We start from the raw sequence: 26,325 nt of genomic DNA on the forward strand, positions 1-26,325 counted from the left end.
TTCGTGTTTTTATTCAAGGTAACATATTTATTCAGCTCGAAAAACAGAAAGTGTTTACCGATGTATTGGAAAATTCAAGATGGCGTCTGATTCTCTCTTTAACACGGTAAGTTTGGGAAAAGGTGTTATAAATAAAAAACTATACAAAATACTATTAAAAACCCGCCGAATATATGTCAACCTATGTCACGGTAACATATATTGAGTGAGTTTTTAACAGTATTTTATCTGGGTTTTTATTTATAACACCTTTTCCCAAACTTACCGTGTTAAAGAGAGAATCAGACGCCATCTTGAATTTTCCAATACATCGGTAAACACTGTATGTTTTTCGAGATGAATAAACATGTTACATTGAATAAAAACACGAAAAATATATCCAGTTTGGTAGAAAAGTAACTTATCTTGCTTTTGATAACATTTATTTGTTATATATTTGTTTTTTGACAACTTTTTCGAATCTATGTGTACAGTAATACAAACACAACTATTATTTAAAACTTAAGTGTGATAAATTTATATAACTATTATTTAAAACTTAAGTGTGATAAATTTATATAACTATTATTTAAAACTTAAGTGTGATAAATTTATATAACTATTATTTAAAACTTAAGTGTGACAAATTTATATAACTATTTGTGGGAGCCTTTCCTAGTCTCACACAAAAACACACGTTCACATCTTAAGCCATATTTCTTGTCATATACATACGCGCACACAAACATACGCGCACATGTACACACAAGTAGATATATTAACGTTCGCGTACATACACTAACATTCATGTGTATACACACACACGCTAACGTACACACATGTACGCACACATGGACAAAGTCACTTCCCCTTTCAAAGGAAATCCACACATGCGCAAAAGACCACCGGAAACAATTATAAAAGCAAGAGCAATAAATAGCATCTTCCTTTTTGGACCAGCTCTCGAGCTGACAGGTTCGGCGAACCAGCCACCTCCCTTTCGGGAGGCGCGGGCTCGCGCGCGTCACGTCCCCTGCTACTATGTATGGAGCATGAGCTAACAGACAGTATGTACACTTTATACGTTTTCTATCTCCATGGCCTGGATTGACTTTTTCTCATTTTCTCTCTCTCTCGCTATACTGATGCACACCAAACTAAATACCTGTAGTACCCTTTTCTTTCATTTGTTCCTTCACGAAATAAATTCCTGTTTGTTTAATTCAATTTAACACGTAGTTCGTCTCTTCCTCAAAGCAATTCATTTTTCCTTTCCCAATTCAAATCATTTTCCCTATTTTGCACCACCACTACATATTATTTAAAACTTAAGTGTGATAAATTTATATAACGCTTATTTAAAACTTAAGTGTGATAAATTTATATAACTCTTATTTGAAACTTAAGTGTGATAAATTTATAAAACTGTTATTTCAAGCTTAAGTGTGATAAATTCATATAACTACTAGCAGGGCGCCATGCATTGCCTGGTCGTAAAATACACTTAAATATGATATTTCGATTAATGCAGATTTTGTATTTATTATTATATTATATTAGACACAAATGATTTAAAAAGTTTTAAAAAAAAAATTACTTGTGCGCAACCACCAAGAATCGAAACCCAAATGTTTAGCTTATGATTTCTTTTTTCCTTTGCCATTAGTGACTGAGCAATGAAGACATGTTTGCTGCAAGGCTAAAAATTAAAATATAAACCTATAACTACTACGTTATGCATGCATATTTGTAATGCTTTTGCTCGACTTTCAACTGGCAAATTTCATTTTTTTTTAATTTTCACTTTTGCACCGATTTTTCATATCTTAAACCCAAGTAACTGGGTTTAAATACCTTATATATGATGATTGCAACGTTTTGTCAGACGAGTGCCACTCCCTCAGACACTTAAAGTGCATGAGCCCAAAAATGACTTCCATCACTACAGGACCATTTTAATAAACAAATGCCTGAGGAAGTATCTATACACAGATGATGTTACAGAGTCTTAGCTTTGTACAACAGCTAAGTCTCTTTCTCTCTCTCTCTCTCTCTCTCTCTCTCTCTCTCTCTCGGTTCAAAATGTTGAGATCCAGCAACAAGCAAGAGCAAGATAGCCAGCAACAAGTTAAACTGCAGACCAGCTTAATGCGGGTACTGGTCTCCTACTTTATGATTTTTTAAATCAGAGATTTGTTTCTCCTAGAAAGGTTGCCATCACCACAGCTAATGGGATCCCTCTCCACCCCAACACACACATACATACACACAAACACACACGGTGCTAGTTGGCTGTTGACCCCGAAAAAGGGTTCATTCGCCCTTTGAAAGGTCTTGTTTTTAATCCTTCAGGGAGACTAGCCACCCTCCTCACCAAACAAGTCTGGTGGGGGAACCAGTTTAGTCGCTGGTGACCCGACCATGAGGCAGGTAGTACTGGGTTACATGGTACCAGTAGCATATGACATGACCTTATATATATATATATATATATATATATATATAATATAAAGCTGAACGTTTGTATGTGTGTCTGCTCACGAATAGGCTCCTATATGGTTGACTATTATAGAAAACTGATCACATATAATGATAGAAGATGTATCGAGACACAGGAATGGGTATGTTTGATCTGGCATAATGATGATTCATTAAAATTGTGGGGTCTGCATATGCGCATGGTCCACAAAGTATGGAAATAAAAAATTTTAAAATGAAAAAAAAAAAAACGTTTACAAGTGTTTTTGATATACATGTACATAATAATATTTTGATAAGTATGTTTTAATTTAAATAGGGATGGTATAATAAAATTGTGGGGTCTGCGTTTCCACCTGGCCTCCATAGAATGGAAATAGGCACAAACTTTAATAAAGACTTTTCATATCTATCTGCATACTTTGATAATTGTGTTTTAGTTTGAAGAAATATGGTATACTAAAATTATGGGGTGTTCGTTCGCGCCTGACCTCCATAGAATGGAAATATGTCACAAAGTTTTACAAGGTTTCTTAATATAGATCCACAGAATATTGTGATAAGTGTTTCAGTGTGAACAGGTATGGTATAATAAATTATGGGGTTTATCTATTTTATTTTTACTTTCATCATATTTTACTTTGGTTTTGATACCCCCAAATTCGAAGCTATCTTTTTACAACCCTTCGTTTTCATAACCTATCATACTTTCATAAATCAGAGTCCATTTTCTGTAGGCTGCTTTTGAACCCAGTCAACGATGGGTACTTTTGCTAGTATATATATATGAAGTTTCAGGTCTACAGACCAAAAACTCTAAGAGTTTGGTAGACAAAATTTTTTAAACAAAAATATATATGTATATTGAAAGAGTTTTGTATTTACTATAACGTTTTTAGACAAATATTACACAAGTATAAATCAATTAGAATATCTGCATTATTATAATTACATGTAATAGTTAACTAAAGATGATTATCCCGTAAGAAAACCGAAAAAACTAATAGAGAATTAATTAAAATGAATGTTTAACGAATATGAAAATTAGGTAGATCTTTTGCAGATTAATGCAATTCCATGATCCATATATAAGAAATTTATATTTTCTTCTTAAATAAATACAAAAAAGGGTTTTTAATATGAATATCAATACACAAAAAAAAAAAAAAAAAAAAATTTATAGAATAGATTATTTCAAACTTAAGTCTTATAAATTTATAAATCTATTATTTCAAACTTTAGTGTGGTACATTAATGAAACTATTATTTCAAATTTATGTGTAATAAATTTATAAAACTATTATTTCAAATCTATGTGTGATAAATTTATAAAACTATTATTTCAAATTTATGTGCGATAAATTTATAAAACTATTATTTCAAATTTATGTGTGATAAATTTATAAAACTATTATTTCAAATCTATGTGTGATAAATTTATAAAACTATTATTTCAAATCTATGTGTGATAAATTTATAAAACTATTATTTCAAATTTATGTGTGATAAATTTATAAAACTATTATTTCAAATCTATGTGTGATAAATTTATAAAACTATTATTTCAAATTTATGTGCGATAAATTTATAAAACTATTATTTCAAATTTATGTGTGATAAATTTATAAAATTATTATTTCAAATTTATGTGTGATAAATTTATAAAACGATTATTTCAAATTTACATGTGATTAAATTACATAACTATTATTTCAAACTTAAGTTTGACTGATCAAAGACACTCTTGCAAACTGAAGCAAGTGTCATACATATAAATTTTCTTATTGAAATATGAGATTGCATCTAAATAAAAAGTGGTGTTAATTTTGCATACTTATCCATTAACATTTGAGCATGAAAAATATCCATTAGGATTTCTTTTGAATTTCTTAAAGTTCATTCAATGTCTTAATAAACAGTGTATGAAATTGCTGATTCATGGCTTCATACTTAAAAATTAAATTTTAAGTCACTGAACCTGTTGCTCTAAAATGGAGTCTCTAATATTTGGAATCACAAATTCATGTATTTATTGTACGACGTTATTAAAAAGCAAATAAAGAACTTCCTATCCATAAGTTGACTCTTAAGCTCACAAAGATTTGAAAAGAGAAAAGTTTTCATGTAAGAGGGGGAAAAGAAAAAAAAACAAAAAGAAAAGAAGAGAAATTGAAGAATCCATGATGGCGGCTCAAGGGAAATAATCAAATGTCAGCGTTGAACCAGTTGTTGGCTTACCTCCCTTATGTTATCGCTCTCTACGTGTTTTCCCCTAAACTTCGCTAACTTTGATGGCGCGATTTTTCCATCCTGTGGTCGGTAAGAATGCTTTTTGAAATCCTAAAAATACATGTAGCGATGCCCGAGACATCGAAACAGATCTTTAGAGCGGTTGTTTGATGGATTGGGATTGTGCGTGCCCGGTGCGATCATGGTCTTTAACACGGGCTGGAAGCTCTTTTGTTTACAATCAACCATCCAACTCCTAATCGTCTTCTTTCTTCTTTAATATCATTCTTTCTTTTTATATTTATTTCCTTATTTTCAAATAATAATAATAATAATGGAGAAATAAATGCCCCCCCCATTTTTTTTCTTTCTTAAAACAAAATATTTTCTATTTTTTTTCTCTGTTCTTATTTGTCGCTTATAGATTGATTTCCGTGTAGGATTGCGTGAGTCACTTACTTCTCTCCCCCCACCCTTCTCAAGAGAATATTTAGTATTTTTATTTATTTTCTGTTTTACTTAATAAAAATATAATTTGAAGCCGTAAATATGCTTTAATTAATTCCATATTTGAATTATCGATTAATGAATATTTAATCATATAGTTTTGCCGACTATTATATATATATATATATATATATATATATATATATATATATATATTTTTTTTTTTTACTTCTAATCAATTCGTACATTCATATTTTCACATTTTGTTTTCTGAGTTCCCTTTTTTTTCCAAACCACGCAAAAAATAAATAAATAAAAATATTTAGTTTCTCCGGCTCTCGTTTAAGATAGAATTTGCATCCGTGCTGTCTTCACTGTAAGAGAAATCCTTCCAGACTGAGGCAATTTATATTTTTGTCCCACTCCCGAATGCCTGCTTTTGGGGAGCTGGAGTCTGGAGTGGACTCCCCGACGCCTCGATTAAAACCTGGCATTGTGTCTACCTCTGCCTCGTAAGGAGGCAAATAAGTAAAACTGATCCCCCTCCCCAACCAAAATGCCTCAATTTGGGGAGCTTGTTATCTCGCATTAAAAACCGACCTTTATCCTGATAGGGAGGCAAGTAAATAATGATGTGTGTGTGTGTGTGTGTGTGTGTATATATATATAATTTCGTATTAAATAATTTTCTCCTTTTAATTTTATTTTCCTAGATTTTATTTTTGATTAATTAGGTTCCAAATAATTATATAATTTCGAATCCCCCCCCTCTCACACACTTTAATTTTGCCTAGTAAAATAATACATTTCGTTTTAAAGTTTTTTTTTTTCGAAGTTAATATTTCGGCTTATGTTTGTATATTTCATTTAAATAATTTAACGAATCGTGACTAGAGAGAGACATTCAATGAAAAAAAAAAAATATTGACAACAGATTTCTAGTAGACTAAAAAAAAAAAAAAAGAAAAAATTCGATTTCTTTTTACTGTCTCTCACTTCTATTTATTCTCAAGTTTGTAGAAAATCCTTAGCGTAAAATAAAATAAATAAATGTATATTTTTTTTTGTTGTCACGTGGCTTAGCAATTTTGAAGAATATTTATATTTTTTCTTTATATATATATATATATATATATATATATATATATATATATATATATATATATATACACATACATACTTTGTCGGTTTCTTTTTTTTTTTTTTTTACTCGGGGTGTTTTTATAACTTTTAGTGTGGTTGTTTAACATAAGTAATAACAATTTCAAACAATTCTTGTCTAATAATAATACGATGCACTTCATAAAAATTGGTTTTAAAATGGTGACTATAGTTTATAGTAAACTTATCCTATATATTATTCACATACTGGTACTTATGCGGAGAAGTATATAGTATTTTCAAGTTTTATGGTATCTTTGGTTTATTAAATTGTCAGGTGAAATCACAGAATTGTTACAAAACACCCCCCTCATGTTAAGAATAGGTTTCTAAATATTATTTCGGCACTCTCCGCATAAGTACCAACATACTGTATAATTAAAATTTAATGACGTGAAATTGTATGTAAATAATCTAGATTTTGCTCTTGTACTACAATTGAGCACTCATACATCTCTCTCTCGCTATATATATATATATATATATATATATATATATATATATATATATATATATATATATATATATATATAAACCAGAGTGCTCAATTGTAGACGAGAAATCTACTGTATGATGGAATCTTAATTTTAGTATTTTAGTATGGAAATAATAAGTATAAACTTTTACTAAGTAATAAATTTAGTATCCTATCCAAATAGTGCTCGATACCAAAGTAGTTAGAGCTTATGCGTCGACGAGATGTCTGTTTTTGCGACCTCCTCCTCAGCCACTTTTATAATTTTAACAAATAGTTAACTAATTGACTTTGAAGTAACAAAAACAAAACAAAACCCCTCGACTAACTCAAACAACACGTATATAATAAAATATAATTTCTTAACCCCCCATCGTTAGTTTTTTTTATTTTTGTTGTTGTTATTATATACTGAATGGATGGTGATTTTGGTAGACATAATCATAAACACTCAATAAATACAAAGGAAGGCGCGGATGTTGTCGATGTTCTCCGCCAACAATTCTTTACTAAAAAAAAAAAATTTTTTTTTTTTTTTTTTTTTAGATACATAAGATTAAACTAAATAAAGCATCTGAACATTTATTTTAACTTCAATTCGTTGTTCATGACGGCAAATACAATATAAAAAAATGCATAAAAAAGGGAATCTTTTTAGACGGCAACATTTCCTCTCGTTTATTACTTTGCTATAAAAAGCGGAAATGCTTCGCTTTGTGTATAAAGTATTTCATATACTGTTTATATCCTGGTTTTGCCAACTTCCAATATTATTTATTATTACATAAAAAGCGGAAATAATATATATTTATAAAAACATTGTTATATTTTCCTTTTTACTTTTATACAGTAGTTCCTTCTATTTTTATAAAATAAGTATTTATTTCTAACTTCTTAAATTCAAAAGTATTTCATATGATTACAGTTTAGTTTCATATGTTTACATCCTGGTTTTACAACTTCAAATATTATTACATAAAAAACGAAAATAATAAAAACAGTGTTAACTTTTTTTATTATAAAATAATAATAAAAAAAAGTATTTATTGTTAACTTGAATTAAAAAAAGAAAATGTATGTAATAAAAACAACAAAAAAATTCCCAGCATTCCATAGTATTGAATAAAAAAAAAGAAAATATACATTTTTAATATAAAAATTAATTTTATTACAAATATTAAATAATATTGATTAAAATAAAATATGTTAAAAATCTAATAATAAAACCATCATTTAATATCTTATATATACGTGTTTTGTGTGTGTGTGTCTGTGTCGCTTGTACGTAACTTTTATAAAAAATGCACATGGAAATTTTTTTTCACTATTAATCGAAAATTTATTGAAATCAAAAAATAAAATAATGTAAAACTAAAAACGAAATTAAAAAAAAAAATGTATAAAAAATATGTAAACATTCTTACGTAAAATTTGAACGCACGCCTTTTATTATTCGTTTTATGAACGTGACTTCCAAGAAATGTTTCATCTATAATAATATATCAGACAAGATCAAATGTGTCTGTGTTTTTCGTCTTTATGTAACTTTGGTAAATTAAATATTATGTTATTTAGGTTATCTTTACGATTTTTGCTTCCGCTACACTTCCGGTTGTTCTTTTGTTTTTAATTGATTTTTACCGTATCGTTTGTTTATTAAATAGATGAAAGTGCAGTGTACACAATAAATAAATAAATACCCCTCTCCTCCTTATGAAGGTTTTTTTTTTGTAAATAATAACGTTATTATTTGCAAAACAACAACAACAAAAACATTCTTAACATTAGGGAGAGGCAACCGGAAGTGGAGTGGAAACAGCAATCGTAGAGAATCAAATATTTATTAGAAATGAAAAATAATTTTAAAAATTCTATTAAAAATATTCAAGCATGAGTGACTAAGTTTCTTATCACGTAAAGTTGAACGGTCGCCCTTTATTCGTTTTGGTTGTATTGCTCAGAAATCTTGATTGTGTCTGTGTTTCTCGTCTATACGTAACTTTGATAAATAAATACATGTTGAAATATTTTATCATTATGCGCTATTAATCGAATATTTATAAAAGTCCAAAATAAAATGAGGCAAATATAAAAGGAATAAAAAAAATCCTATTAAAAAAATGTAAACATGATTATATTTTTAATTTTCTCTATACCCTCGTCCCTCCACCTGATATATTTTTCCACCCGGTCAAAGCTGGGTAAATACTGCTATTTGTAAATAAAAAATATACAATTTCTTAAGTTTTAAGTGTAACCAGCTTATACAGTATATTATGAATGTCAACAACTTTCTCACAATCTCTGTGTAGAAAGTCTTACATCGAATGTAGAATTAATTAAGAATCTCGTTTATTTGCTGTAAGAATAATTTTATTACTTTCCGATTTTTATTTCTTCCTTGTGAATATTGACTATTGTAGTTTAAGCCATAAATCTCGTGGGCTTCAGTGATTACCTAGCCAATATAGGCCACGACCCAGGGGACCCAACGCTTGAGGAGGTCCCCATTAATTCAGAGTAGCTTAGCTTTGTTGGCTAAACGTTATTAATACCTAAGTCTAATAAACGTATGCTGTGTTAAGAAATGCAAGCTGTGATAAAATGAATCAGACTTTTGTAGCAGTTAAATTGTATCTTACGTTGGTTTCCATCTAAACTTATTTTTTCAATATGTTCTTAGTTCAATAGGTTTCGTCAGTTTAGGTGCAGTGGCAACATTTATTTAGTTGTTTTGACAGACAATCATATGATTGACTTCAGTTGTCTAAAAGATTGTTAATTTTGACAGACACAATCATATGATTGACTTCAGTTGTCTAAAAGATTGTTAATTTTGACAGACACAATCATATGATTGACTTCAGTTGTCTAAAAGATTGTTAATTTTGACAGACACAATCATATGATTGACTTCAGTTGTCTAAAAGATTGTTAATTTTGACAGACACAATCATATGATTGACTTTAGTTACCTAAACAATTGCTTGCTAATTTTGACAGACACAATAATATGATTGACTTCAGTTGTCTAAAATGTTTGTTTATTTTGACAGAAACAATAATATGATTGACTTCAGTTGTCTAAAATGTTTGTTTATTTTGACAGACACAATAATATGATTGACTTCAGTTGTCTAAAATGTTGTTTGTTTATTTTGACAGAAACAATAATATGATTGACTTCAGTTGTCTAAAATGTTGTTTGTTAATTTTGACAGACACAGTCATACACTGCTGATCAAGAATTTAAGACCACTTAAAAATCTTAAAAAAAAACAAACTTTTTTTAAGGATAGATTTTAAACTCTTCCAACTTAAGGTTACCAATACTAAAATCTAAAAGGTTATGGAAACAAAAAGCTAAATTGCAAAGATTTATTTTTAAAATTTACATTTTTATTAAATTAGGCTTTTTACACATGATCAAAATTATAAGACCAAAGACAAACATTTTATTAAATTGTACGAAAAGTGTATGAAAACATTGAACAATCAAACGTAATAATGAGTTCTACCTCCACTGCTTTTGATGTCTTCAAAAATTCTTTGGGGCATACTAGAAATAAGGGTTTCCATTAAGGTGCGGGGGATCCTGCTCCAGTTTCTGAAGATGGCTTCGCAAACTTCATTTTTTGTTGTGAATATTGTTTGCCATTTCAATAAACCTCTTTTGTCATCCATTCCCAAACATTTTCAATTAGGTTCAAGTCCGGTGAGCATGCAGGATGTCCCAAGAGATGGACTCCATTTTCTTGTAGAAAGCTCAAGATCCGTCTTGCAGTATGGATTGCAGCATTATCCTTTTGGAATAACCATCCATCCCCACACAAACGATGACCCTCCATCATCAAATATGCTTTTTGTAACATGCTAACATAACCAGTTGCTGTCTGACGACCCTGCACCACATGGAGCTCCATCATCCCTCTGTAAGAAAAGGCACCCCATACCATTACGGACCCTTCACCACTATGACGTGTGTAAAAAATTTCAAGGGGCATGTTTTTGTCATGACAATATCATTGGAAGCCATTAGGACCATCTAAATTGAATTTTTTCTCATCAGAAAACACGACTTTCTTCCACTTCTCAATGCCACAGGCTTGGTATTCACGACCGAATCTTAAGTGGTCTACTTTGTGACATGGAAGCAATCGAGGAATTTGTTTACGTGTTTTATTTACCATGCCTTTTTGTTGTAAGTGTCATCTGATGGTTATTGGACTGCAATCAGCATCTGTAACTGCCTTAATTTGACTAGAAGAAAGTCCTCTCTCATTCATAACAACACTTCTGATTCTCCTACTCAATGCAGGAGAAATTTGGGCGGGGGGGGCTACCAAAGAATTTTGCTTTTCCATAATTCTCAGTGTTCTTTACAAAGTTGCAAATAACAGTGTTACTGCGATTTACCTGAGCTGCTATCGCCTGCTGTGACAAAGCTTGCTTATGAAATCCTAGAATTCGAGAGCGCTCAACTTCGGTTAGTTTTCTTGCTTTAGGCATGGTAACACCTTTACACAGTGATTGCTAATCTCTAACTGAACTAAAAACATTAGAATTACCATAAAGCTAACAATTTATACCCTTGGTTTTATAATTTTGATCATGCCTAATTTAATAAAAATGAAAATTTTAAAATAAAATTTTTGGAATGTACTTTTTTGTTTCCATTGTAGTATTAGTAACCTTAAGTGGGAAGAGTTTGAAATCTACCCTTAAAAAAAGTTGTTTTTTTTTTAAAGATTTTTAAGTGGTCTTAAATTTTTGATCAGCAGTGTATGATTGACTTCAGTTGTCTAAAATGTTGTTTGTTAATTTTAATAAACACAATCATATCATTGGCTTTAGTTGTCTGAACAATTTACAATTCTTGGTTTACACAGTGATATGATTGATTTTTGACATAAACACTCACATGATTTTGTCCGTTAAAACTAATAAACTACAGTTTAGACAATTTATTAGTTTTAATAGACACAATCATATGATTGTCTAAAAGGTTGTTTGTTAATTTTGACAGGCACACAACTGACTTTTTAATTGTCTGAATATTTGTTTTGACAGGCGCAATCAAATAATTGACTTTAAACATTGAAACAGTTGATATATGATTCATTTTAGGCATGGAAACTATTGTTTATTACTTTTGTGATACTAATAGGATAAACTTTAGTTTTCTAAACAGTTTATTACTTTTGATACATATTGATTGATTTTTGACACATACAGCCATATGATTTTGTCTATTAAAATTAATAAACAACTGTTTAGACAGCTTATTGACTTTGACAGACAGTCATGATTGATTTTGATATATAAACTTGTTTATTAGTTTTGATATACACGGTTATTTGATTGACTTTAGCCATCGAGACAGTTGCAAATTCCATTATCAACATTATAAACGTCCCTCATTGAGTCTAAAACTAGTCTTGCTTGTAGTTAATATTGTTGTGCTATAATTTTACCTGGATATAGATTTGTTAAAAAAATATATCAAACAATCTTAAGCATCAATCAGTTGAAGTACCTGTCAACACCAATTGAGAGATTATAACTATAATCTTTAAAACTGCATTCCTTACATTTTTTTTTGCATTCACTTTATTAAATATCAATGCATGAGCAACCCTCCCCCCCAATGTTGCTTGGGAATGAACGAGGAACCCTATTTATTTCTCCTTTCAGCACTGAATCTCATATTACAATTCTCCGTTGTATAATAAAGACCAATGTGTATTTATTTGTATTTATACATATATAGTGTCTGTAGGTATTTAATTATTATAGTAAAAAAATAATTATGTCAGCCACTTTAAGAAATTCGTTTGTTATCGTTGAGCACTTTTAGTTGAATTAAGTCGGTCAATTTAGCTCTTATGCATAGATCATCATATACCGATTAGATCACTGTGACTGATGTAAAGAACATTTAAAATTAAAATGTTTAAATTCAACGTTATTTCTCATGGTTAATGGTAGCTGATTGGATACGGTCTTTGCTAATCGAGCCAGAGATGGCTCGTGTTGCCGGGTTCGAATCTGTCGACTGGTGTTAATCGTAACACCCTGCACTGAAGATTCCTGAAAGGATGAAACACTAATATCTGTAGGTATTTAATTATCATAGTAAAAATATATATATGTATATATATATATATATATGATAGCTTCCTTCAGTCTTGGCAGACTATGGATACTCACTGTAAGAATGCCTGCATGTGGAATTTTTGTGGCAAAGGTTATGCAATCTCTAACCACATCTCTCCTGAGTCCGCATTGTTAAATACCAGTTCAGGACAACTGGAAATTGCCGAGATAAGTGGAGAACACATACAGCGCCTAGAATTACCAAATGGTCACCCATCTTGTACTAGCCAGGCTGAAGTTACTTAATTTTGGTGATCTGATGAGAACTGGTGTGTCAACATGATTATGCTGTATGTATGTATATATATATATATATATACACTAGCAGGGAGATCTGACGTTGTCCGGGATTGAATGAAGATCAACAAATGTTCCACCCTCCCATACTTTTATTGTCATCGAAATCAGTGAAATTGCCCATTTTTTAATCAAATCAATTGCCTGCTCTAATAAGAGACCCCCCCCCCTCTGCAGTGCACCGGGAGGAGGCTTCACATGCCTCCTCGCAGTGCCTTAGTTCACAATATATTATAGTCTACATGCCACTGTATAGAATCTATAAAATTATATGTAAATAATGGTTTCACACAAAGTTTAAAATGCCAAAGTCATCTATCATGGTTCACTTGTGCTCTAAACATAAGCATTCATTTCAAAAGCGCCCCTGTCATATCAAAGAACCAACTGTTGATTTTATAACATTGTTTTTACATAATCATTTGAATTAAAGTTAAACGTACAAAAGTCAAGTATCATGGTTCAATTATGCTCTGAAAAGAAACATTCATTCTGAATGCGCCCTGATCTTATAAAAGAACCTACTGTTGATTTTATATGCTGCACCTTTCTACTTGTGCAGTGATAAAACGTTTGTAATGTTGGGTTGTATAAAAGTGTTAACTTTAGTCAAAATCAGACTTTTTCGATTATTGATTTTCGATACTTATCGGACACGTTCCAATACAAAACCGATGTAAGAACACTCTAAGACACACCAAGTACTTTCATGTGAAATTAAAAAAAAAAAAAAATGTCGTCCTAGCTGTTTCTGAGTCTATAGGGAACAAACTCTTACACACACACAGTTCCTTTTATATAATAGTAGTGATAGAGATATATATAATATATATAATGCAAGATCTACCTAATTGACAAAACAATCTTACAGGGTTCTTCTTTTGAATCACTTTTCCCTTGTAACTGTCTTCACATCCGCAATTTTTATACATGATATATTAGTTTGGTGCAAAAATAATGTCGTTTTTTTGACGTTCAACTTCACAAGATCATAACTCCTTTCATAATAAACTTTATTAATAGAAATAAGAACCATTAGAATTGACACATTTTTGCCCATGAGAAACAAGTTCATTTATCCCATTAGCATAGAAATCCGGAGTTCTGAAAGCGATGAAGTCATTGAAGGCCAATTTGGCATCATCTTGGCTTTTGAAGCATGTTTCGTGCAGGAAGTTGTTGAGATGCTTGAAAAAGTGATAATCAGTGGGTGAAATGGCAGATGAGGCAGAGTCTCTTAGCCCAATTCGCTTAGCTTCTGCAGGGTCAGTTGAGCAACAGATGGGTGAGCGTTTTGATGGAGGAGAATTGGTTCCTTCATATTGACCAATCTCAGGCATATACGTTGTAGTTTCTGGTGCATTTCATCGATTTGTTGGCAGTACTTCTTCGCTGTAATCGTTTTGCTTGGATTCAAGAAGCTGTGATGGATGAGACCATTCTCAGACCACCAAACAGTCACCGTAACCATTTTTTGGTGCAATTTCAGCTTCGGGAAGTGTTGTGGAGCCGGTTGTCATAGAGGATCCACTTCTCATCACGCGTCACAATCCGCTCGAGAGATAGGTCGTTTTTGCTGTGCAGAAGGAGTGTAAAAGACACCTCAAAACAATCACTTTTTTGATTATCATTCAATTCATTTCATGCGGCACCCATTTATCCAACTTTTTTGACTTCCCTATTTGCTTTAAATGGCGAACGACTGTTGAATGGTTGACCTCAAGTTCAACAGCAACGTTTTGTGTGGTTTTGCAAGGATCATCTTCAATTAAGGCTCTCGTCACCATTGCGAAATTTCTTGAACTACTGTTGTTCAACATGTTTATTATTGGTTCCTGGGCCAAACACATCATTAATATCACTTGCTGTCTCGGCAGCTTTTTGACCTAGTTTGAACTGGAACAAGAAAATCGTGCAGATTTGAATTTTGTCCATTCTGTCGAAAAGCCTGGAAAAAAATGAATGAAGAGATTGAGAACGGTAATGAATAACGCGATTCAATAGAGCAAAAAAACGTGCTTCAAAATGATATATAACATGGCTATATATATATATCAATTAATTCAGAAATCTATATATATAAAGCAAAACGGCCACGCGTGTTTTCGTGAAAAGCTTTTTTCGCTGGGCTTCTCAACAAGGTTACATCTATTTAGAAGTTTGCTTATACTTCCTAGATTATAATATTTATTTAGAAGTTTTTATATACTTCCTAGATTATAATATTTATTTAGAAGTTTGTTTATACTTCCTAGATTATAATATTTCAGATTCGAAAACAGGTATCGTCTCTACATCTAGTTTGATCGACTTTTAAAAAATTTCCTCTATTCCGTCATTTCACATGTTTGTTTGTCTTTTTAGTATAAATAAAACAAAACTATTTGAAGCAAAGTCGATGCGCCGACCTTCCCACCAGGACGTTCAGAAAGGCAATTAGCTTTGATCAATGTGGGGAAAACCTTCATATCAGACAATTGCTATTCATTTGGACACTGCCAGAGCTCCCTCTTTCAGAGGAGAGCTGGTTTTCCCCAACATTGTAGGGAAACAAATAAATAAAATGGCAGAAAGCGGAAAGCTTAACTGGCCTTCAGCCAACGTTCATTTCTGCGCCTGCATGATTCTTAACTTATTTGTCCGAGTCCACTTTTTGATTGACATTGTTAAATTTGAACTCTTTTCACTTCCTGTCGTGTCATAACGTAGCGGTAAGATGTCAAGTTTTCTTTCACTTTCTTTTCCACCTTTGCGTCACGGGTTCGAGCCTGCCTGCCTACAACCACTTTTTTTTTGTGCTAAACACACGCTTCCAAACATCCGGGCAACGCCGGGCACCCACGCTAGTCATATATAAAAGTAACATATATGAGAAAACAATATTATTTTTGCACGCACCTAATATGTAGTATCCATGCTATCTTTTCTACTTGCCAATGGAAATGTCGATTTTGTGGCCAGCTGCCTCTATTTATAATTTAACTTTCTAATGGTTTTTGAACTTTGATTTCTGGGTTTATTCACATTAATGTTACGGATTTGTTAGCTGTATTTTATTTAACGACCAATTTCATTGATCATATTTTATTATTTGGATTCATGGACATCATTTTCAATACTCTTTTATAATTTTAAATCATTTTTTTCAAACATTACAAGTTTCAAAGTTTTCAGTTTTTATGCTAACTAGCAATTCTATAAGTTTTCTATATTTTTATTTTACTAGTTATTTCCTCTGAAAATAAAGGGCCTATAAAAAATAAATAAATAAAGAAAATAAATGGACAAAAATCGGAGGCCTGCAATATAAATGGTGGAGTCCCTCAGGGGTCAATCCTAGGCCCAACTCTCTTCCTGATTTACATCAATGACCTCCCTAAACACATACTTAAATCATTCGTTGACATCTATGCTGATGACACGACCATCTACGGCAACACATCAAAGGCTGTAAATGACAAAGTTCTCTCTGATTCTCTCTCCTCTGATCTCGAGCGCGTGGTTCAGTGGGGGAAGATGTGGCTGGTTACCTTTTAATGCATCCAAAACCAAACTCCTATCCTTACATCATCAACGCTCTGATCCCCATCTGACATCAATTGTGATGGATGGCTCTTGTCTGGGTGAGGCCCCGTGTTTTGACAAGCTTCTGGGTTTGACCTTTACTCCTGATCTGAAATGGAAAACGTACATCAAGTCTGTTGCCAAGGTCGCTGGAAAGATGGTGGGATCGTTCTACCGCTCCAGAAGATATCTCACTACTGATGCAATTCTCTATCTATATAAAAGCCAAGTACGTCCAAGGATGGAATACTGTTGCCATATCTGGGCAAGAGCTGCTAAAAACAGCCTATCCTGCCTTGACAGAGTACAAAATAGACTTCGTGGCTTAGTGGGGAGGATGCCCTTTTCTCTACCCTGCAACCTCTCTCCCACAGAAGAGACGTTGCGAGCCTATCCTTGTTTTATCGTTATTTCTATGGCAGGTGCTCGTCTGAACTCCAATCTCTGGTCCCCCCTCGCCAATCTTTTACGAAAAACACCCGTCTAGCTGAATCCACTGTGAAAAATTTCCCCCACTCTATATCTGTGCCTAAATCAAAACGCGGATTCCATGAACAAAACTTCTTTCTTAGAACTGCACGCCTGTGGAACTCTGTTCCGTCTGCCTGCTTCCCACCGGACTACAACTTGGATGTCTTCAAGTCCAATGTTAACAAATTCCTGATGAACCGCCCCCTTAAGTAAACACTTCATTAAATCTCCACACTAACGTAATGTACTTGCAATAACCCTTATCCCTGAGTGGCTTCCGGGCCTTGATAAGTGGTGATCACTGTAAAAAAAAAAAAAAAAAAAAAAAATAAAGGGCCTAATTTTTGTAACTTTATGGAATAAGGATTTAATAATCTAAAGGTTTTCAGGTATGCTGAAAATGACTATTGCATTTAAATTTTCTGCAAATAACTAGTTTCCAGATATTAAAGAATGTAATTCTTTATGTTTAAAGTGGTAGTCATTGTTGTACTCACAGGCGCGCATAATTTTTTGGCATAATTAATATACTCACTCTTCCATAGCTAGTCTTAACATATACTGACCCAACGGGTCACGGGTAGTCTAGTACTAAAGCTTCCAAGTGAAGCAACTGTTGCAAATTCTCAAAGCAATGGAGATTTTTGTATTTATATAAAATATGACTTTCTGATGAGATAAAAGTACTGTTACAGCAAAGCAATGGTTTAATAAATGTTATTCTGACTCTACTCCATTGAAAACAATGATTAAGCGGTGGTCGATGCCTCCATTCAGTCTCGAAAGACAAAGGATACCTCCTGTAGAGGCAGCTGTGCATGTAATTGTATGGCAAGGGTTGCGCAATCTCTAACCACACCTCTCCTAAATTGGTACTGCTTGAGTCCAGCGGCAAGGAGAAGTCCAGGACGACTGGAAACAAATGCCGAGATAAGCGGAGAGTACATACAGCACCTGCTATTTCCAAATGGTCACCCATCTGGTACTGGCCAGGCTCATTGTTGCTTAACTTTGGTGATCTGATGAGAACCAGTGTGTTAAACATGATTATGCCGTATAATCCGGTTACACTGGAGGTAATTCCTTACAATATGGTCAATATGCACTCTAATTCCTTCCAGGCTCTCTCCAGCCTCGGTTTGAATTTTATGGCATGATGTGGTGCAATGCGACACCTCCGTTCAGTCTCGAAAGACAAAGGATACCCCCTGTAGGGGCAGCTGCGCATGTAAATGTGTGGCAAGGTTTGCACAAGCCCCAACCACACCTCTCCGGAATCGGCACTGCTCGAGTCTAGTGGCAAGGAGAAGTCCAGGATGACTGGAAACAATGCCGAGATAAGCGGAGAGCACATATAGCACCTGGAAGTTCCAAATGGTCACCCATCTAGTACTGGCCAGGCTCATTGTTGCTTAACTTTAGTGATCTGACGGGAACCGGTGTATCAAACGTGATTATGCTGTATATAATAAGAGGTGGTATACTTACTTAAAACATGTACAAACGCAAATTATATTGAGTGTTCAGATTGTACAAATTTGTCCAAGGAAACTCCCAAAATCCACAAACTCGTTTCTGTCGATTGTAAAATTGAAATTGTGTGAGATAGCAGAGGAGTTAAAGAACTCAGAATAGGGTGTATCCACCATGCTGCATAAATATTTGTCAATTAGAAAGCTGTGTTCAAAGTGGGTGTTCTATTATGTTGCTTTGTGGATGGTTCGAAAAGCCATTGCCAATCCATAATAGATGAGGAATATATATATATATATATATATAAATCCAGGCTTGAGATATTCAAAAGTAGGGACTAATGAACTCAACAAGGTTGTTAGATAGTTCTCGATAACAAGAGCAAAATATTTTTTATTATTTATTTGAAGGTAAACAGTTACATTTGGTCGTCGCTACCAACAGTCATCTGTTTCAGTCCGTGAGACTTTGTCAGGCGACCCCGAACCATTCGACGCTATAAAAAAAAAGCTCTTCAAATTCAAAAAAAGACCATAGAAGTTGCGAGTTCTCTAAAAAAGAAGGATAAAAATGGAGAAGTTGTATTTCAACCTTTTTTGGAAAGTCGTGCAAATATTACCATAACTGACATCAACAGCTGAATATATAGGCAATATATAAAATATAAAGGGTCGCCTGATAAAGTCTCATTAACTGAAACAGATGACTGTTTGTAGCAACCAAATGTAACTGTTTACCTTCGAATAAATAATAATAAAAAAATATATAGATAGATATGTCTGCCCCTTTAAGTATATTAATTATACCAAAAATATGCGCGCTTGCTATACAACAATGGTCACCACTTTTAACATAAGGAATTACATTGCTTAATATCAGGAAAACTACTAATTTGCAGAAAATTTAAATGCGATATTCATTTTATAGTATCGCCGAAAACTTATAAAAGTGATCATTTTAAAGGTAAATGTTAAGGTGGAAACCAAGTAAAAAATTTACCGATTTAAAAAAAAAAAAAAAAAAAAAAAATTTATTTTCCAAACCAATTTATAAAAAAATTATTTTCGCTTTTATTTATTTACTAGCAGGGGTACCCGGCGTTGCCCGGGTGTTTGTAGGTGTGTGTGGTGTTAAATGTTAAATAAAAAAGAAACCGGGGGGGGGGGGGTAGGATGGAACCCGAAGCCCTGAGGCGAAGTTTGAAAATAAAATCGGGCAGCCAGAATGAGTTAGTGAAAGATGTTTGAAAGTCGTTGAGCGTTACGACGATGACGATGTAAGCATTGTTATAAGCGAAGTAAGAAAAGAAAACATTTTGATTAAGCGGCAGGGAGGGGTGTAATCAAAACATAAAAAAAAACACAAAAAAATCTAACGCAAGGCAAACGAACGATGAAAACAGAAAAACGAACACGTGAAAAATGGCTTGTTTCGATATTAGAATTAAAAAAATCGGTGGATACCCAGGTGTCGCTAAGAATGAGCGAAGTAAAAAAAAAAACCAGGAAAACGAACGTTACGTGAAAAATGGCTTAAATAACACAGGGTTCAATATTTAAATTTAAAAAATCGAAAAAAAAAACCATCTCACACCACGATTCAAACCCAAAACGTTTAGATAATGAACAAACATGCTAACGAACTGCGCTAAAGCGACGGAGATGAAATGTGCTTGGTTTTTCAACTATTTAAAGTAAATCAGGTCACGACGTCATGAATCGGTTATTGTTACGAGAAAACTGTGGAAAAATGTCGATTTCGGGGTGAAAAAGTTAACGTTTTTGGCCAATTTTTCGATATTTTTGAAGCGAAGGATGGGACTTCGATATGATAGCGAGTTTGTGAATTTTTGTCGCGTGTGTCGAAAGTTTTTAGCAGACACACAAACATACATACATTTTCGCTTTTATATATATAGATATTGTTAGGAGTGCAGAAAAATAAAATGCGTAAATCTATTTAAAATTAAATAAAATATAAAAGACGATCCTGTGAATTGTCGATAAAAAAAAAAAGAAGCTTTTATGACTTTGTTTTTATCTATTGAAACATGTGCAGAATTTTTGAAACCAGAAGTTGTAAAGCAGAAGCTAATGGACAACGCCCAAGCAAGGTGATTTGAGTTTTATATTATAACTAGCGAGGGGTACCCGGCGTTGCCCAGGTGTTTTTCAGGGTATGTGAAAAAACCCCGAAAATGTGAAAAAAAAACACGTGCCCGTGAAAAAAAACCGAAGCCTTCATGGAAAATAGTAAAGTGTTAAAAAAACAAACAGGTGCGCGTTTTTGATTGACGTGACGGCGATAGGTATTCAGCAGTAAGCATTTTGTGCGGGACAGTTTTGAATGAGGTGAATAAATCGGTTTGTTTGTTTTTAAAAACCTGCTCCCTGTTTATTAGGAGGAGCGAAATGAAAGCTACAGTCTGATATGACGAAGTCGACATTGAACGAATGTTACTTAGCTCTCTTGAGACAATTGGCTTTCGGCGTGTATTAGAGTCGAGTTTCGCTTTTTTTATACCGAAAACCGAATGTAACGCGTGCCGATGCGGGAAATGTTGCATAATTAACATTTGAAAGCCAATAAAATTAAATAGACAGGCAAGCTCCGTGGGTAACTCTGAGATATTACAATTTGTAGATGATATAAAAAGTTTTAAGAAGTTGTGAACCGAGCAAGCACTTCTCTGAAAGAAGCCTTTTGTGGACATCGAGGAAAAGCGTACATACATACATACATTTTCGCTTTTATATATATATAGATAGATTACTCTTCAAATGGCACATATCAAGATTTGAGTCCAATCGGACTTAACAAATTATAGTTATTTAAGTGAAACTACGGTTGAAAATCTTTAAAGGGACGGGAAAATCTTAATTTTGTGTGTTGATAAAGCATTGCTTCCTGATGGAAAAAAAATACTGCTCAAGCAAGACAATGGCTTGATAATTGTTATCTAGACTCTGCTCAAGAGTTAAATGGTATGCCGATTTTAATTGCAGTCGGGCAGACACAAATGTTGCTGAACTTTCAGGTCACTCAAATTCAGGAACTATTCCAGTAAACATTTAAAAAAAAAAGTCCACAAACTCGTTCCTGTTGATTGTAAATTAAAATTGTGTGAGATAGTAATCGAGTTGAAGATATCAGAAGGCAGTATATTCATCATGTTGCATGAATATTCGTCAATGAGAAAGCTGTGTTCAAAGTGGGTGCTGCAGAAATCTTTTGGTTCTATATTATACTAGCCTGGGTGCCCAGCGTAGCCTGGGTGTATGGAGGTGTGTGGAAGGGTGTTGGTTGAGCAAAAAAAACAAAAAAAAAAAAAGCAAAATTGTGAGCGCAAAAAAAAAATAAGGGGTAGTAGGCAGGTTTAGGTCCATAATGCGCAGGAGGAAAAGGAGGTGAAAAAAAGCAAACGTTCTTATCAATGCGCCCACCCCGATTGTGACGTCATGGGCGGTCGAAATAACGTCTTTTATACGACGTTGTTGACGCAAGGTTTAAATGACTTGCAAAAATGTTGATGAAAAAAAAATGACCCCTACTTGTAAAAAAAATGACTCCTACTTGTAAAAAAACGGCCCAGTTGACGGTGAAAGAATGAATGTTTTTGGCCAATTTTTCAGTATTTGTCATCTGAGACATTGAGCTTTAAAACGATACCAATTTTGTCACGGTCCGACGTATCTGTCGAAAGTTTTTGGCAGGCATGCAAACTCACACATACACACATTTTGCCTTTTATATTTTTTTTATTATTTATTACATTTTCACCCCAAACAAGACACATTGCAGGGGGCTACTATCAGGGACCTAAGTTGCCGGGGTACTATGTAGATAGTTTAGCAGCAAGATGTCTGTTCACATTACACTTGAACTTCTGCATGTCAGTACAGTTGGGAAATCAGAAAACCGGAAGAGAATTCCAAAGTCCTGCCGTTCTGGAGAAGAAGCTATTAGAGTAAAAGGCTTTCTTACATCTAGGGATCTCAACTGTGTAGGGATGGAACTTCGGTGCTTGTCGGGTTTGTCAGGGGTATTTTCGTCGAGGGGTACAAGGGCTTGTAGTTCATCAGAGCATCCACCATAAAATACTTGTAAAACAAGCAGAGGGAGGAAACATTTTGTCCGTGGGACAGGGGCTGAAGTTTAGATAACAGTTTGAGACCTATTAAGTTGGCGACTCTCTTTTGGACTCTGTCCAGGAGCGAGAGGCTAGTAGCAGATGCACCAGCCCAAATGTGACAGCAATACTCCATGCATGGGCGAATGGTAGCTTCGTAGAGGTACAGGATACTTTCAAGCATAAGTAATTTTCTAGCATGGTAGAGAGAACCCACCTTCTTTGCAGCAGTCTTAGCAATGATCTTGATGTATCTATTCCAACTTATGTTTCCTGTGAATGTTAAGCCAAGGAGCTTGAACAAAGTGCTCTCAGATAAAGTATCTCTAGCCATTGCTATTGGTGGTTGGTAAGGTTTCATGTAATTATTAAAGGAAACGAAATTTGTCTTGGCAGTGTTGAACGTTACTGTCCATTTTCGACCCCATTCCACTATAGACTGAAGGTCTTCCTCTAGGGTTTCGGCCATTACCTTAGATATGTGCTCATTAGTTTTCCCCACGTGCCTGCCATAGAAAAATGATCCATAAAGGGACTGCCAAAGAAATAACTGAGCAAAGAAAATTATCCAATTGCAAATATTTAATGAAGTTATCCCAAGCAAAAATTGGCAACACTGATCCAATCAGAGAAATTTTTAATTATAAAGAATTCCAGATATTAATCCAGTCAGAGCAGTGGTTGCCCTCTTGTGTCAAAACAAAAAGCTATGACTTAAAAATTCAAAGAAATTTCAAGTAAAGAATAGCAGTATTAATTTAGTCAGGATCAGCAGTGGTTCCCTTCTCATGTCAAAACAAAAATCTATGATTTAAAAATTCAAAGAGATTGAGTATATTTTATATAGCGATTTTGGTACCTGATTAGTTCGTCATTATCACCCATGGCTATAAATATAATCATCCAAATATTTGTTTTCATACCCATTATATACATGCCAAAAATATTTTAAACTAAATGGTGTGACGTAGACGTACAGCATCAACCAATGAAAATCTTTTCACTTACACCAACTTGATTTATTTCTTATGCTTGAGAACAAATTTCTGTCACTTATCATGGTCTTGCGGCAGTATTTTAGCTGTCAGAAGCGGCATACCAGTTTCAACCCTTATCTGATTGACTTATCTCTTCGGTGGTCGTCATCTTGATCTTTCTTCAATGATTTCTTTACTTAGCTGGAGTCGGGTAACCAAGGAAACATATCCAAAACATATTGATTTCTTTCTAAGTCAACATTATTTGAGGTAACTTCACTTAAATAACTACTTTGTAAACTAATAATCTGATTCGACTCAAACTTTGACACATGCCATTTGAAGGTTAGTACTTCATAAAAATCATATAGATTTTTTTTTATTTGTGTCAGGTCCGGGACTTATTGAGTGGTGTGTTATGTATTAAGTTCTTTTGAGATACTTAGATGTAATTGGGAGAATAAAAGTTATATTCTATAATAATCTTTTTTACTCGTTTCTTTTGGCACCATTTTTTTTTTCGACTTCTTTTTTCTGGTGACTTTAAGATTTATTATTTTTTTTCTTGCTTTTCCATTTAACACATTTATAAAACAATCATCTTAACATCGCTGATTTAAATATTCTATATTCTAAGCCTAAAATCCTCATTGTCATGTGTGTTTAATATTAGATGTGTTCAGCAGAGACAGAGAAACACTGCAGGTTATTTGGATCGTTTGTAACTAGGATTGTGGCATCAGACTCAGAGTTCATTCATTGTTTTAAAAGTCTGACTTTGTGAAAATTGTCCAAGTTTTTGTTGTTTTAGGAATATGACTATGTGAAAACTTGGATACAAAAACTAGTGATAGATGATAAAAATGAATGTCCCAAACAAAAAATATCCAAATTTTATTTTTCTTCACTAAATGTTCTTTTTTTTTTTTCATTTTATTTTTAATTAGCTTGGGTGCCCGGCGTTACCCGGGTGTTTGTAGGTGTGTGTTGAGCAAAAAAATAAAAGTTGTAGCAAGCAGGCTCGAACCTGTGACGCGAAGGCGGAAAAGAAAGTGGAGGTGTGTGTAAAGGTGTTGGTGGAGCAAAAGAAAAAAAGAAAAATTGCGAGCGCAAAAAAAAAAAAAAAATAAGAGTAGTAAGCAGGCTGAAACCCGTAATGCGCCACAGGAAAAAGAGGTAAAAAAAAAAAAAAAACGGCCTTATCGATGCGCCTACCACGATTGTGACATCATGGGTGGTCGAAATAATGTTTTATGCGAGGTTTGAATGACTTGCAAAAATGTCAGTGAAAAAAAAAACGACCCTCCTTGTAGAAAACTGCCCAGTTGAGGGTGAAGGAATTAATGTTTTTGGCCAATTTTTCGATAGTTGTCGTTCGAAGGGTTGAGCTTCAAAAGGATATTGATCTCGTGAAAATCCGTCGCCTCTGTCAAAAGTTTTAGGTAGACATACAAACATACATACAGACAGACAGGTGAGATTTATATTATAGATTGAATTCTTTAGATTTTGTTTATTAAAAAGATACCTTAATTTAAAGAAAAATATATAAAAAACCATGTCCATCCTCTTACAATTAGAACACTATAAATAATATTTATACACTGAAGTTATCAAAGAATATATCTTTAACAAAGTTTCTCCTTCTTTAATGATCCCCATTTTTCTTAGTGTTCCCTGTTTTCTTCTTACGATTACTTACATATACCTTTCCGATTTTTATTCTATTCTTTCCTTCCTATTTACATAAGCTTAACTCTTTCCTCTTACTTATGTTTTAATATTTTTTATGTAAAAAATTTTATTCATATATTTTATACCTCTAATATTTCTTAATATATACTTCCTTCATTTCTAACCTTAATGTTCTTAGGCCAATTTTTATTTTACATTTTGTATAATTCTGGCCCTTCTCCTTTTCTTATGAGAAGCATTTAGCTTCGAAAATGCCTTGGCCTAAAGAGGTTTTTCACTCTTACTTTTTTTTTTATTGATCTGATGATTAGGGCTATGACAACAGCATATTCTTTTCATTGTTTTGATTCTCAAATATATATCCGACACAGTTAATCAACTGAGAATCACATCATTCTATACAAAAGCATATAAGATATCAACGGATACACACTCGGGAGTCAAAACAATGAAAAGAATATGCTCTTATCCCAGCCCTTAAACCAAGCTTCTCTCTTTACATCATCAACATTCTGATCCACATCTGGCATCAATTGAAATGAATGGCTCTCGTCTTCAGGAGGCCTCAAGTTTTGACAAGCTTCTGGGCTTGACAATTACTCCTGATCTTAAATGGAACACGTACATCAAATCTGTTGCCAGGGCCGCTGGAAAAATGGTGGGATCTTTCTATCGATCCGGTAGATATCTCACTGCTGATGCAATTCTCTATCTATATAAGAGCCAGGTACGTCTAAGGATGGAATACTGTTGCCACATCTGGGCAGGAGCTGCTAGAAAGAACTTGTCCTGCC

The 26,325-nt window shown here is 33.4% G+C and overlaps 1 protein-coding gene and 1 pseudogene across 2 annotated transcripts in view; one reads left to right on the plus strand and one right to left on the minus strand.

The window, feature by feature from the left end:
• The first annotated feature begins 4,647 nt into the window (after window positions 1-4,647).
• The window catches only part of LOC145297611 (uncharacterized), a 346,611-nt gene continuing 324,933 nt past the window's right edge, over window positions 4,648-26,325 (plus strand). For both annotated transcript variants that reach the window (XM_080143676.1, XM_080143675.1), the window contains exon 1: window positions 4,648-4,776. The gene's annotated coding sequence lies outside the window, so the exon portion shown is untranslated. The remainder of the gene's footprint in view (window positions 4,777-26,325) is intronic.
• LOC145301478 (5S ribosomal RNA) lies at window positions 18,200-18,317 on the minus strand (annotated as a pseudogene).

The sequence above is a fragment of the Euprymna scolopes genome, chromosome 18 (genome assembly GCF_053919585.1).
Source record: "Euprymna scolopes isolate OS-2025 chromosome 18, ASM5391958v1, whole genome shotgun sequence".
Lineage (NCBI taxonomy): Eukaryota > Metazoa > Mollusca > Cephalopoda > Sepiida > Sepiolidae > Euprymna > Euprymna scolopes.